Raw genomic sequence first — 13,183 nt, 5'->3', positions numbered from 1 at the left:
ACTTCTTAGACTTTCAGAGCAATGGCGGGCAGACTGAATGAATGACTGATTAGGCTGCGGAGTGACAGGAGTTATGGGTAGGAAGAAGAAGCGTTAAAAGTAAAGCGTGATTACATACACATTTGTACACATAACTTAATCACTGTCTGGTTAATTTATGTGTTAAGGTGAACAAAAGTTCAAATTAATAAAACTTTTTCATACAGTGTATTTATGTTCACTTATAAAATGATTTAACATCCATTTTTTGTAATGGGGCAAACTGCAAAAGTCAGTTTTATCACTTAATAAATGAAGTGGCTATAAAAAATTTCATTTGATTTACTTCTCACAGTTTTTAAAAGATAAATGGATAAAATGTGCCACAAAGGGTCACTAAACCCAAATGTGAGATGATCTCATCTTGATACTTGCTTGTGATTTTTCAGCAGATCACTAGAAAGATTTTTAAGTGGGACATCCGAGCAAAAACTATAATTGCACATTATGACTATCTACAGAAAGATTCAGTCTTATTACGCCGCCTTTGATAGACACTATTTTGTGCAATGTGTGATTTTTATTTTTATTCTTTACCTTAAGCTCATAATTTTTTTGAGAAATTATACCAAAAGCATGGTGCATAATGGGTGGCTATCCGGTCGTTAAGTGATGACGTGACGAATCCTACTTCCGGGTCTAAAGTAGTCTGCGTTTAATATGGCTTTTGTGTTGTTAACATGTTTAATGTTTTGTATTTTCTTCTATTTAATCTCAAAAAGCTCCTAAAACAGTCAGTGATCACTGCTGACCTCCCTCGGCTTTTATTACCGCTAATCATTTATTTAAGCTCAGTTTTTAAAACCTTAGGATGTAACTACAGCCCAGCCCATGCAGCAGTATATGAATGACTAACCTCGTATTGTGGATGGATTATCTCAGTTGTTCTCCTGGCTGAAGTTTGGTCCTTTTACAGCATCCTGCCATGCGATTACATTTGTTCCTGACCACCGAGAACACTCACATTAACTTTTATCGAGTGGAAAAAATAGCTTGTTTATATTATGCTAACATAGCTGTGTCGCTAGCGGTCACGTAGCACATCATTATATACCAGCTAGCCAACTTCAGTAACCCTACAAACGTCACTGCTGTTTAGTTTTCTGTCTTCATTTATGTTGGAAGTGATAGCAGAGCTGTACGTTTTAATTGTTTCCAAAACCCCGCAGTCAGGACATGCTATATTGTATTTAGATAGGCAAGGCAAGGCAAGGCAAGGCAAGTTTATTTGTATAGCACAATTCAACAACAAGGTGATTCAAAGTGCTTTACAGAGACATTAGAAACAAGAACAAATAAAAAGCATGATTTAAAATTGATTAAAACAAGCAAACTAACTAACTAACTAATTAACAAACAAACAAACAAACAAACAAACAACAGTATATAAAATCAAAACAGATAAAATCAGAATAGTAGATAAAATCAGTAGTTAAATGTAAGTTTTGAAATTTAAGCTTAAAAGTGTGGATTTGGTGCTTTATTCAAATGCAGCTGAGAACAGGTGAGTCTTCAACCTGGATTTAAATAAACTGAGTGTTTCAGCTGATCTGAGGCTTTCTGGGAGTTTGTTCCAGATATAAGGAGCATAAAAGCTGAATGCAGCTTCTCCGTGTCTGGTTCTGACTCTGGGAACTGATAAAAGACCGGATCCAGATGACCTGAGGGATCTGGAAGGTTCATACTGGGTCAGGAGGTCACTGATGTATTTTGGTCCTAAACCATTCAGAGCTTTATAGGCCAGCATCAGAACTTTAAAGTCTATCCTCTGACGGACAGGCAGCCAGTGTAAAGACCTCAGAGCTGGACTGATGTGGTCCACTTTTTTGGTCTTAGTGAGGACTCGAGCAGCAGAGTTCTGAATGAGCTGTAGTTGTCTGACTGATTTTTTAGGTAGACCTGTAAAGATGCTGTTACAGTAATCAAGCCTACTAAAGATGAATGCATGGACTAGTTTTTCCAGGTCCTGTTGAGACATCAGATCTTTTATCCTTGATATATTCTTGAGGTGATAGTAAGCTGACTTTGTTATTGTCTTAATGTGTTTTTCTAAGTTTAGGTCTGCATCCATCACTACACCCAAATTTCTCGCCTGGTTTGTGGTTTTTAGATGTATAGATTGAAGTTCTCTGGTGACCTGTAATCGTTTTTCTTTGGCGCCAAAGACTATTACCTCAGTTTTGTTTTTGTTTAGCTGGAGAAAATTGTGGCACAACCAGTCATTAATTTCCTCAATGCATTTACCAAGAGCCTGTACAGGGCCTCGGTCTCCTGGTGACATTGTGATATATATTTGTGTGTCATCTGCATAGCTGTGATAGTTTATTTTGTTGTTGTTTATAATCTGTGCCAGTGGGAGCATGTAGATGTTAAACAGAAGGGGTCCCAAGATGGAACCTTGGGGAACTCCACATGTGATACTTGTCTGCTCAGATGTGAAGTTACCTATTGATACAAAGTATTTCCTGTTTTCTAAGTATGTTTTGAACCAGTTCAGTACAGTTCCTGAAAGACCTGCCCAGTTCTCCAGTCGTTTGAGTAATATGTTGTGGTCAACTGTATCAAATGCTGCACTGAGATCCAGTAAAACTAAGACTGACATTTTTCCACTGTCTGTATTCAGACATATGTCATTGAACACTTTGGTCAGAGCGGTTTCAGTGCTGTGATTCTGTCTAAAACCTGACTGGAAGGCATCGTAGCAATTATTCTGTTTTAAGAAGTAACTGAGCTGTTGAGAAACTGCTTTTTCAATGATCTTACTTAAAAACGGGAGATTTGAGATCGGCCTGTAGTTGTTCATTTGTGTCTTGTCAAGATTGTCCTTTTTCAGTATAGGTTTGATTACAGCAGTTTTTAGTGATTCTGGAAACACACCTGATAATAAAGAAAAGTTGACGATCTGTAACAGGTCTGACTCTAAAGTCTTTGAGACCTTTTTGAAAAAACTTGTTGGCAGGACATCTAAACAGCAGGAGGAGGAGTTCAGTTGACCTAAGATGTCCTCCAGGTCTTTGCTGTTAATAGGTTGAAACTGTTTCATGGTGTTTAAACAGTTTTTTGGTGGACACAGTACATATCCTGGATCTGCTGTTGATGTACCAATTGCTTGTCTAATTTTTTGGATTTTTTCAGTGAAGAATTTGGCAAAGTCATTGCAGGCCATGGTTGAATGAAGTTCAGCTGCCACTGACACAGGGGGGTTTGTTAGCCTGTCAACTGTAGAAAATAAGACCCGAGCATTATGGCTGTTTTTAGTGATGATGTCAGAGAAGTAGGACCTCCTTGCATTCCTCAGTTGTAAATTATAATTGTGAAGTTTCTCTTTATAGATGTCATAATGAACCTGGAGGTTTGTTTTTCTCCATCTGCGCTCAGCTTTCCTACACTCTCTTTTTTCATTTTTCACTAGTGTGGAGTTTCTCCATGGAGACTTTTTCCTTCCAGAGATAACCTTCACCTTAATGGGAGCAATAGTGTCCATTACATTTAACATGTTAGCATTGAAGCTATTGACGAGCTCATTGACTGACCCTCTGGACAGGTCAGGTGTTAATGGGAAGACCTGGTTAAAGATTGCACTACTGTGTTCAGTTATACACCGTTTTGTGATCACTGTTGTTGATATATTTGTGTGGGCTGAGATTTTACTTTCAAAGAAAACACAGTAATGATCAGACAGGCCCACATCAGACACAGTAACCTTTGAAATGCTCAGGCCTTTGGAGATCAGTAGGTCAAGAGTGTGTCCTCTATTATGTGTGGCCTCTGTTACATGCTGAGTCAGCCCAAAGTTGCCCAGAGTGTTACTCAGGTCTTTAGTCCCTTTGTCCTGAGGGTTGTCCACATGAATGTTAAAATCCCCAGCAATAATTACACAGTCAAAATCAACACAGATCACAGACAGCAGTTCACTGAGGTCATTAAAAAAGTCTGTGCAGTATTTGGGAGGCCTGTAAACATTAAGAAACACAACTTTGGATGGGGCCTTCAGCTGTAAAGCCACATATTCAAAAGACTGAAAACTTCCAGGAGATAGCTGCTTACATTGAAATGATTCATTAAATAAGACAGCAACCCCTCCTCCTCTCCTGCTCGCCCTGACCTCACTGATAAAACTGTAGTTAGGAGGGGTCGTCTCGATGAGAACAGCTCCACTGTTACTTTGGTCCAACCAAGTTTCAGTTAAAAACATAAAATCAAGGCTGTGCTCAGTGATTAAATCATTAATTAAAAATGTTTTCCCAGCTAAAGATCTAACGTTTAACAAAGCCAACTTAAGTGTTTTAGAGGTATTACTTGTCCCCTCGTGTTTGGGAGCAGTTTGTGGCACACAAGGTATGCTTACTATGTTTAAAGATCTTTTAGAGTGCAGCTCTCTGTGTTTTGACCAGGCCACATGTCTCCTGTCACCTAAAAGTACAGAAATTTTAAAACCTTCTAGTAAACAGGGTCCCAGCTTCTCCTGGGAAAAGTCATCACTGCCATAATCCTCACAGCCCGGACCCTCCACACATCACACATCAGACTGCGGAGACAGGGCATGAAGAGGAACTAAGGGGGGCGAGGCTGGGCAATGTGACTTCGATTGCTCTGTTGAGGGTGGGGCTCGATGGCGAACCTTTGGCCGCTCTGGTGGGGGGTTTATGGGGGACAAAAAGGGATTGGGACGGGGGGTAGATCTGAGCCCAGCATTGACCCGCTCCATCATCTCCTCAGTGAATTTCAGGTGTGGGGAGGAGGGAGAAAGGGAGGGGGAGGAGGGTGATGGCCTGTCAGGGGTTTGGGGGACTGGGGAAGGTCGTGGTCCCTTGTCCTGGTCGTTGGTGTTGTTGAGAGAGTTGGAGGCAAATAGGGACCCCTCTTCTTGCCTTAGATGTCTCTCCTTTCTGAGGCTCTTCCTCAGATGCCATGGATGTCTCTCCTTTCTGAGGCTCTTCCCGGGTGGGGGCAAATGGAGCTCCTCCTCAAGGTTTCTGCTGGGCTTTGTCTGTTCTTGGAGTACTGTTTGTTCCTCTTTATGAGATAACTCCTCGTTTATCTCAGCCTTGGCACCAAGCACAGATGGATGACGTATGGAATAAAACAAGTTGGAGGTGAACAGTTTCACCCCTGACTTGTTAAAATTAAATCCATTTGCTTTAAACAGATGCCTGCGTTCCCAAAAAATATTAAAGTTGTCGATAAAATGCACTGAGTGGTCAGCACATGCTGATATAAGCCATTTATTCAGTGTAAACAACCTGCTGAATCTCTCGTCTCCTCCTCTGACCGGCGGTACAGGTCCACTGATGAATACAGCTGCATTCAGAGAGTTTACAGTATTTAATAATCCAGTAAAGTCCCGTTTCAGAACCTCCGACTGTTGTTTGGACACATCGTTTGACCCTGTATGCAGAACAATGTTTGTCACAGTTGGATATTCATCTGCAATTTGAAGAATTCTCTCCTTCAGGTTGTTGACCATATCGTTAGGAAAGCAGAGGACTTTAGTGTTCTTACCGCACATCCTTTGTACATCCTTTACGGCAGATCTCTCTCTGTAGAGCAGAACGCTGATCATTTTATTAAAGATGAAAGACTTTAGACAGTTTTTCAACTCTCAGTAATGCCATAGTGATCGTTTGATATATGGACCTGCAGCGGAGTTTAGGCCCAGACACGGCTAGTGACGTTCAGACTTAACGACCGGAGCTTTGTAGGTAAAGTGGGTCATCTCCCAATTGGAAGGTGAGTGGTTTGCTTCCCACTTCTTCCTGACTGCATCTCAAAGTATTCTCAGGCAGGATACTGAACCCAGAGTTGCCTGTGATGCATCCATCAAAGCGTGTGTGTGAATGTAGACAAGGTGCTTAGGTATAGGAAAATAGCATTTGTATGAATGTGTGTGATTGGGTGACTGAGGCTTGTTGTAAAAGGTTCAGTTAGAGTAGAAAAGCACTATACAAGTACCAGGCTATAAGACATTTTTTAAAATGAAAAATAAAAATAATAAAAATGGTCACAAATAATAATATTAATTAACTTATATTCAAAGATTTAAACAATTAAGGCTTGGGGTGGAGAATAAAATCAGGTCTATGTAGCAGCATAAGAAAGAGAAGGCTCAGCGGAGGGAGGCGAGTGCATGGGGATACAGTGCAAAGGGCTGGCTAAACTTTCAGATCTGTCCCATTGTTCCACATTAAAAGCATCGGTGTCCATTGTGAGAGCAGGGAGGGCAAGGTTTCCATGCAAGCTGCGGATGGCTGGAGGGAAAAAAAGAGGGGGGAAAGGAGACAGAGAATGACAGAAAGTTCAAGAAATTAAGGAGGATGTGTCGGAGCATAAACAATACAGCAAAACAAAAAGTATGATGGGGAGAAAGAGAGGAAAAAGGTGGGCGTAGAGGTAAAAGAAGTTGTGATGTGTGCACATGATAAATACCCCCCCACCCCACCTCTCCCTTTAGCTCACGCTTGGCTGCTCCAGGATGGAGAGAGAAGGAGAGAGAGGGGATGGGGGAAGAATAGAGGGTCATATTAGACAGTGGGGGCTTTGTTGACACTTATCAGACTGATGGAAAGAACTGGACCCAGAGAGGAGAGACAGTGAATAGAAATGGACCAAGGTGTGTGTGTTTCTGTGTGTGCGTGTTGGACTGAGGATGTGGAAGTGAATGAGGAATGAGCCCAGAAAAAAAAGGGATGATGCAAATACAGATGAGACAAGAAACTGTGACGAGCAAAGGGGGATGAAAGAGAACGGAGACGAATGAGGAGAGCCATAGCACGCTGGAGATCACTTTACCAGCCTGAATGCACCTTCAGGAGAGACTGAAGAAGTCGGAAAGAGGTGGAAGAAGGGAGCGCAGGGACACTGACAAAGAGCGAGAAGGTCAAGGAGAGGTATATCATATGGAGTCCGAGAAAACAGAAAGCTAAGGGAGGAAAGGGCCAGAGAAGATTGTATTACACAAGAGTACACCAGAGCTACATCCACATAGGTGGAGTTTCATAGACAGAGGGACTCTGCTGTGTGTGTTGCTATGTATCAGGGTGGTGAAAAAAGTTATCCCCCCCCCGCTGTTTTCTGTAACTCACTTCTTAACTTCATTGCTTTCCTTCACTTTCCCAATAATACACTGAGACATACAGGCACGCACCGTGGCAGCTCCCAGCTCACTGCGGTGCGCCTGCTGAGAGGGGTCATGTCAGACATCAACTCCCGTCGCGTCAGCTCTTTTTATCCCACTATTCAGCACAGCTGAGCCTGTCACCACACTAACCTCCCCCCACCCACAAAAAGGCCCAGACACGGCCTCTAACTTCCACGTAGACGCAAACATATTTATGATGTACGCACATAATTCAAAACGCACTCACACACTCATTCACAAGCCCCATCAGACCAACCTATTTAGATGCAGTGGCGTTCTAGAGGGGACAGACCCCCAACTGGTGTCCACCAGCAGGGGTGCTGATCTTATGCTGGCATTCCCATCTCAGCCACCTCAAACGTCCCTGCCACTTTACAGACTAGAGAGGCCAGGACACGCACATATGAACTCACACAGTCACGACTGTCCCAGAAAGACTGCTAACAAACAGAAACAACCTAACAAGACTTTGTCCGAGCTCTCTTCTCTCAGGACAGCTTTGTTTTTTTAACAAGGGTGAAAGTTTTCCTGGAGCTTGCAAGTGTACATTTGTGTGCATAGGTGTAAAGTCATGGAGTCAAACAACCTGAATCTCTTCATACAAAAGGCTGAAAGTGAACTCCTGACACATGCAGGTGCTAAAATACTGCAAGTAAACATGTGTATACTTACTTTTAGGGCTTGTTTTCAACCAGAAACAAGCCCTAAAAATAAAAATATGGCAAATACCACTGAACAAGTTCCGGCACCAGTAAATCGAATGGACACCTAGCACTTATTTCAGTGAGCCAAGTCATGTCCTGTAGTATTGTGCCTGCATTTTATATTTCACTTTTTCCCACTTCAACGGTAAAGTTTAAGGCAGACCCTCCCTTTATATTAAAATCAACAGTTTCAGGCTAAACTGTGGGGACAAAATTGTAGCAGTAGTAGATTACACCAAGCAATCCAAGTAGGACAATAATCAGTTGGTAAAAGCAGAAAAATAAATCATGAAGCCAACAATATTATTTGTCTAAATGACAGAGACATAATTGGCATCATTTGACTCAAACAATTGCAGACAGGCAGACAATGCAAAGGCATGGAGCGCCAACAAAGCTCTGTCTGAACAACGTCGTATAAGGCAGCCTGGGGATCATTCATTGTCCGCCTGTCTTTCTGCATGTCTCCTTCTGCTTAATTAAAACACTGCAATAATGTGACAGAACCATCAGAGTTGACTGCAGCCGCTGAAAGGAAGGAAAATCACCGTTTAGTTGTGCCACACTTCAGGCAAACACAATAACGGGACGCTATCGCTACAAAGCAAATGCAGAGATTACAGTAGCAATATATATTTTCATTTTTTGACACAGATCTAATTAACAATGTTTCATTAACGGAGTGCAAAGAGGACAATACAGAGGAATGCAGCGCTAACAAAGCTCTGTTTGACTGATGTTCTGTAAGGCAGCCAGGAGGATCAGTCATTGTCTCTCTGTGATTGGTGTGTTGTCTCGCTGCTCCGCAGCATCACCGCCAGCAACAGGGGAATTCTCCCCCACTGCTGTTTCGCTTTGCCTGCAGAGAGAGAGGTTATGAGTGATGACTAAACAAAAGCAGTTTTTTCTGCAAAGTGTTTTATAAGTTTTCTGACAGCAGATTTTCAAGTGGATATGTTTTAAAAACCCAAATGCTGTCCATAAAAAGCATATTGCTGCAGTCCTCAAATCCTGTCTTCTTTCTTGGTTCGTGTTTTTATGTCACTGTAAATTATTCTGGCCACCTTTTTCCAGGAAATCATATTTATTGGTTGCAGTTATTATGCACTGCACAGTCTTGTCTGCTAACCTTTTGGAAATATCATAAAAAATCTTTATGATATTGTTTGTTTCCCGGTGCATGAGCATAAGCTAAACTTGACTTATAGGCTATTTTGATATTGTTTGCCAAAAGTGAAAGTAAGATACGCAGTTAGTGATACTCTTTTATTATTAAACTTTTACCCCTCTACGTGTCAAATGTGGATATGTGTGAGTTTCTCTCTTTATAGAACAGTTGTGGTCACCTTGACTTTATGTCAGTTATACCAAAATGTAATAGTGACAAGTTTTCCCAGCAGAAATAAGAGTCACCACATCCATAAAAGTTTTCATAGCATACTGTTCACTCGCATGTGTTGGTATTTCTTTTTATACACTGCATCTCTGGTAGCAACCACAAAGGAACAAATAAGGTTAGGTGACTTATTTCACTTATTTCAGTTTCCTAAAGCAAAACTTGCATAAAGTACCCAGTGGCTGGCTATGACACAATAACAATAATTTGCTAAATAAGCTCATGTAAGCATAGCATTGTGGCGGCAAATTGAGGCGGCACATTTTTTATACAACATCAATGGAAAACCTTCTGTTAATTGAACATACAGTAGCTGTGCAGGGTTGGCTGTATAGACAGAGCTGGATATATGAGAGTAATCTACAGCTCCACAAATGTATTATAGTGTCTGTGGTGTGGAACTTGGTAAATGAATGTTAGTAGAGCTTCAAAACTGTTTTGAAATATCATAAGCTGTTTAAAACCAATAGCCACATCACAATGAGATAGTGCTAACATTATGTTTGGTGGCTTTGTGCAAAAAAGAAACCTAGAATCTGTTTCTCAGTGTTTTCACATCAGTTCATGTTGATTGTTACAGTTACTTCTAACATGAAATATGTCCTACACTCAATGAGTGTGTGTGTGTGTGTGTGTGTGTGTGTGTGTGTGTGTGTGTGTGTGTGTGTGTGTGTGTGTGTGTGTGTGTCTCCCTGCATTTCTTGGGGGAGTTGGGGTGGGGGGGTTACATCCCAGACGTGTTACCAGGGTGACAAGGTGCTCCTTGCCGCCGTCGGGTCTCGGCCAAGTTGGGCGCCATGGTGACTGGGTGGTGACAGACACTGTGACAAGTCCACTGGGACATCATGGATGGGTCAACCTTAAAAGTGCACACACAACGAGCGCGCGGGCATGCATGTAAGGCGTGGACTTACACATGCACTTGACACAGGCCCTCATAAACGAATATGTGGATGCAAGCTTTTCACATATTACAGGAGAACATAAACACTATTTAGATTTACAGTATGAGAAGTGCAAGCAAATTATCTGTGTGTGTGTGTGTGTATTTGTTACATTAATAATTTGGTTTTAAAGCAGCAGGATGTCATATCACTTGCTTCACTTTTGCTCTGTGTATGTTTCCATACTTTTGTTTCGCCTATTAACTCGAGCAAAAACATACCGTACAAATGGTTCTTGCCTCACAGCCTGCGTTGTTGGAAACACGACATGCTTGCTTGTTTTGTTTTTGAATCTGTGTGCAATCCTGAGTTTGATAAATACATAGTAGAAAAGCACATGTATAACAACCCTGACAAAGCAAAACTAACAAAGGAAAAAACATTCTAACTTTAATGGAAAGTACAAACACACACGCATACACACACATGCACGAACACATATACACACAAACCTTGACCAGGAGACAGGAGAAGCCAGGAGCCACAGTTTGAGCATCCTGCTGTGAAGGGTCACAACCCCTATCAGACTCTATGTCAGTCTGTCTATTGTGCTTTGGGTAGAGTACAAACACACACACATACACACAAGCAATGCTATAACTTACATGGTCTCCATGACAATGGTGGGGGCGACAGTAAGGCGGCAAAATGGCGCTGTACTGGCTGCTGAGGTGTTATGATGAGACGACCAAACGTAACCATCAACACTGCTCCGACGCAAGGCGTAGTGACATCATGTTGCCAGGTTTGGTGAAAACTGGGTTTATGGAAGAAGCCGGTGTTTTAAAGTGTTTTGTGATGTGTCATTAGAAGAACATTCAAAGTTCAAGCAGGTTTTACTGCAGACATGTTTGTCTGACATGTAGCCAGACCATCTCTAACACATAATCTGTGCACACAGTCTGCACATGAAATACAGTTTAAATCCATCTGTCACCACATCCTGTCAAACCACAACCTGATTCAAGCTCTGTGTGTGTGTGTGTGTGTGTGTGTGTGTGTGTGTGTGTGTGTGTGTGTGCCCAGGAGGAAGGCAGACCAGTGGGATGGTTGAGGAACTACAGTAGAGCTCAATCTTAGTTGTTGTTGCTTCACAAATTTGCTTCTCTTAGGTGAGAAGATTTGTCAGAAAGCAACATTTTTAACTTGTAATGGAAATAAATAACTTTGCTTTCTTTGAGCCAGCTGTGAGACAAGTGCACAAAGAACATCTACAAAGTGCAGGACTAAAAAGAAAAATGTATATATTTTATTTGCACAGCCAATATAATTTGAATTTATGACCCTCTTTAGTTTCCCTTTGTTATGTATTTAGTAAAAGCAATATATTGTGTAGTGGTACTACTTTATGTTATAAAATAGAGAACACCAAGTGTGGTGTATGTGCGCATTGATATGCCTGCGCCCTTGCAAAACATGTTAAATAAAGTAAGTTACTTCAACAAAAAGGTGTTGTTACCATAGCAGTTAAGTTATAAGAGAGAACATAACACCCTTGTTATTTTTTTATTTAAACCTTCGCTCGGGTTTGGGGTGGCTGTAGCTCAGGTGGCAGAGCAGGTCAGCCACTAATCAGAAGATTGGTGGTTCGATCCCAGGCTGCATGCCAAATATCCTTCCCCAATCCCATCACCAGTGTGTGAATGGGTGAACGACTAAATGTAGTGTAAAGCGCTTTGGGGTCCTCAGGAACAAAGTAAAGTGCTTTTCAAATGCAGGCCACTTACCATTTAAACAGGCATGACATTTTACGTAACTTATGTTAATATACTGAATTATGTGGCTTAAGAGAGAGCAGCAGCAAAGGTCAGCTGATTAAACAACCTGTCAACCAAAAAAAAAATCTGCAGAAGCCCAATACTCACTTGATGATTGTTATTATTACGCTACCTTACATAAAAATAGCTTCAAGTACACACCAATAACAGGTGAGTGCCTGCTCCGCTCCCAATGGTCTGCAGTTACTGCTAAGTAATATCACTTAAAAGCGTCTGAGTATCACTTTTAAGTGAACCGGTGGAATTCTCTGAACTGAAACAAAGCATGCTTCAATTCTTCCTTTCTTGATCTCCTGTAGCATAGCAGATACTGAAACATCCATCCGACAACAAAAAAGAAACACCAGATACATCAGTTTCCACAAATACATCAGTTATTTAAATTATCACTGTGATCTTCATCTAATGCCAGAAAATTGGCAATTGACAATAAAGTTGTTATTTCTTTAACAACTTTATTGTTTCTGCGCCCATTAAAATGGGCTGTACCTTGCACACAGAGATTTAATATAGAAGAACTAGTTTGACAGTTCTAGGACTGTATAATGATAGGTTTTTTTTAATATATAAGGATGAACAAACTGTATTCTCCCAAAGTGGTACTTAAATGAGAGCAAAGAGAACACACCTCCAGAGGATGCTGAAGTTACAAAAGGAAGTGAAGGAAACTTTGTAGTCCTTTACCCCATCTCAAAAAGAATGTATCTGCTGCCACCTGCTGATCTGTGAATGTGTGACAGTGTTTGGCACTTTTTCATTTTTTTCGTTTTTAAACTCTGGGGGATTTGGTTGCTGAGTAACGGGATATTTATCAGATTATGAGGACAAAATAAGTTTAAACATCTTGTATATTTATTGCAAAAATGCATCAATACATTTGATCTAAATGTGTTTTATACACTGTACTTTGTGAAAGTCTTGAGCCACCCCTTTCATTGGGAAGATGGGAAAATAGCTGCAGGAATTCATGGAAACACTGCTAACCGTACAGTACATGGAAATACAGGATATAAAGCTAGAACAGAGTTTGTACAAATGTAACAGGCTTTGGTATCACACACACACACACACACACACACACACACACACACACACACACAAACTCAGTTAGAGAGAATCATTTATAGGTGAAAGTTTAATCATGTTTTGAGTTGGATTTACTTAACATATGAGGTTTTTTTAAG

Source organism: Haplochromis burtoni, unplaced genomic scaffold (genome assembly GCF_018398535.1).
Source record: "Haplochromis burtoni strain Fernald_Lab_line unplaced genomic scaffold, NCSU_Asbu1 Contig_18, whole genome shotgun sequence".
NCBI lineage: Eukaryota > Metazoa > Chordata > Actinopteri > Cichliformes > Cichlidae > Haplochromis > Haplochromis burtoni.
This window is presented reverse-complemented; position numbering follows the sequence as displayed.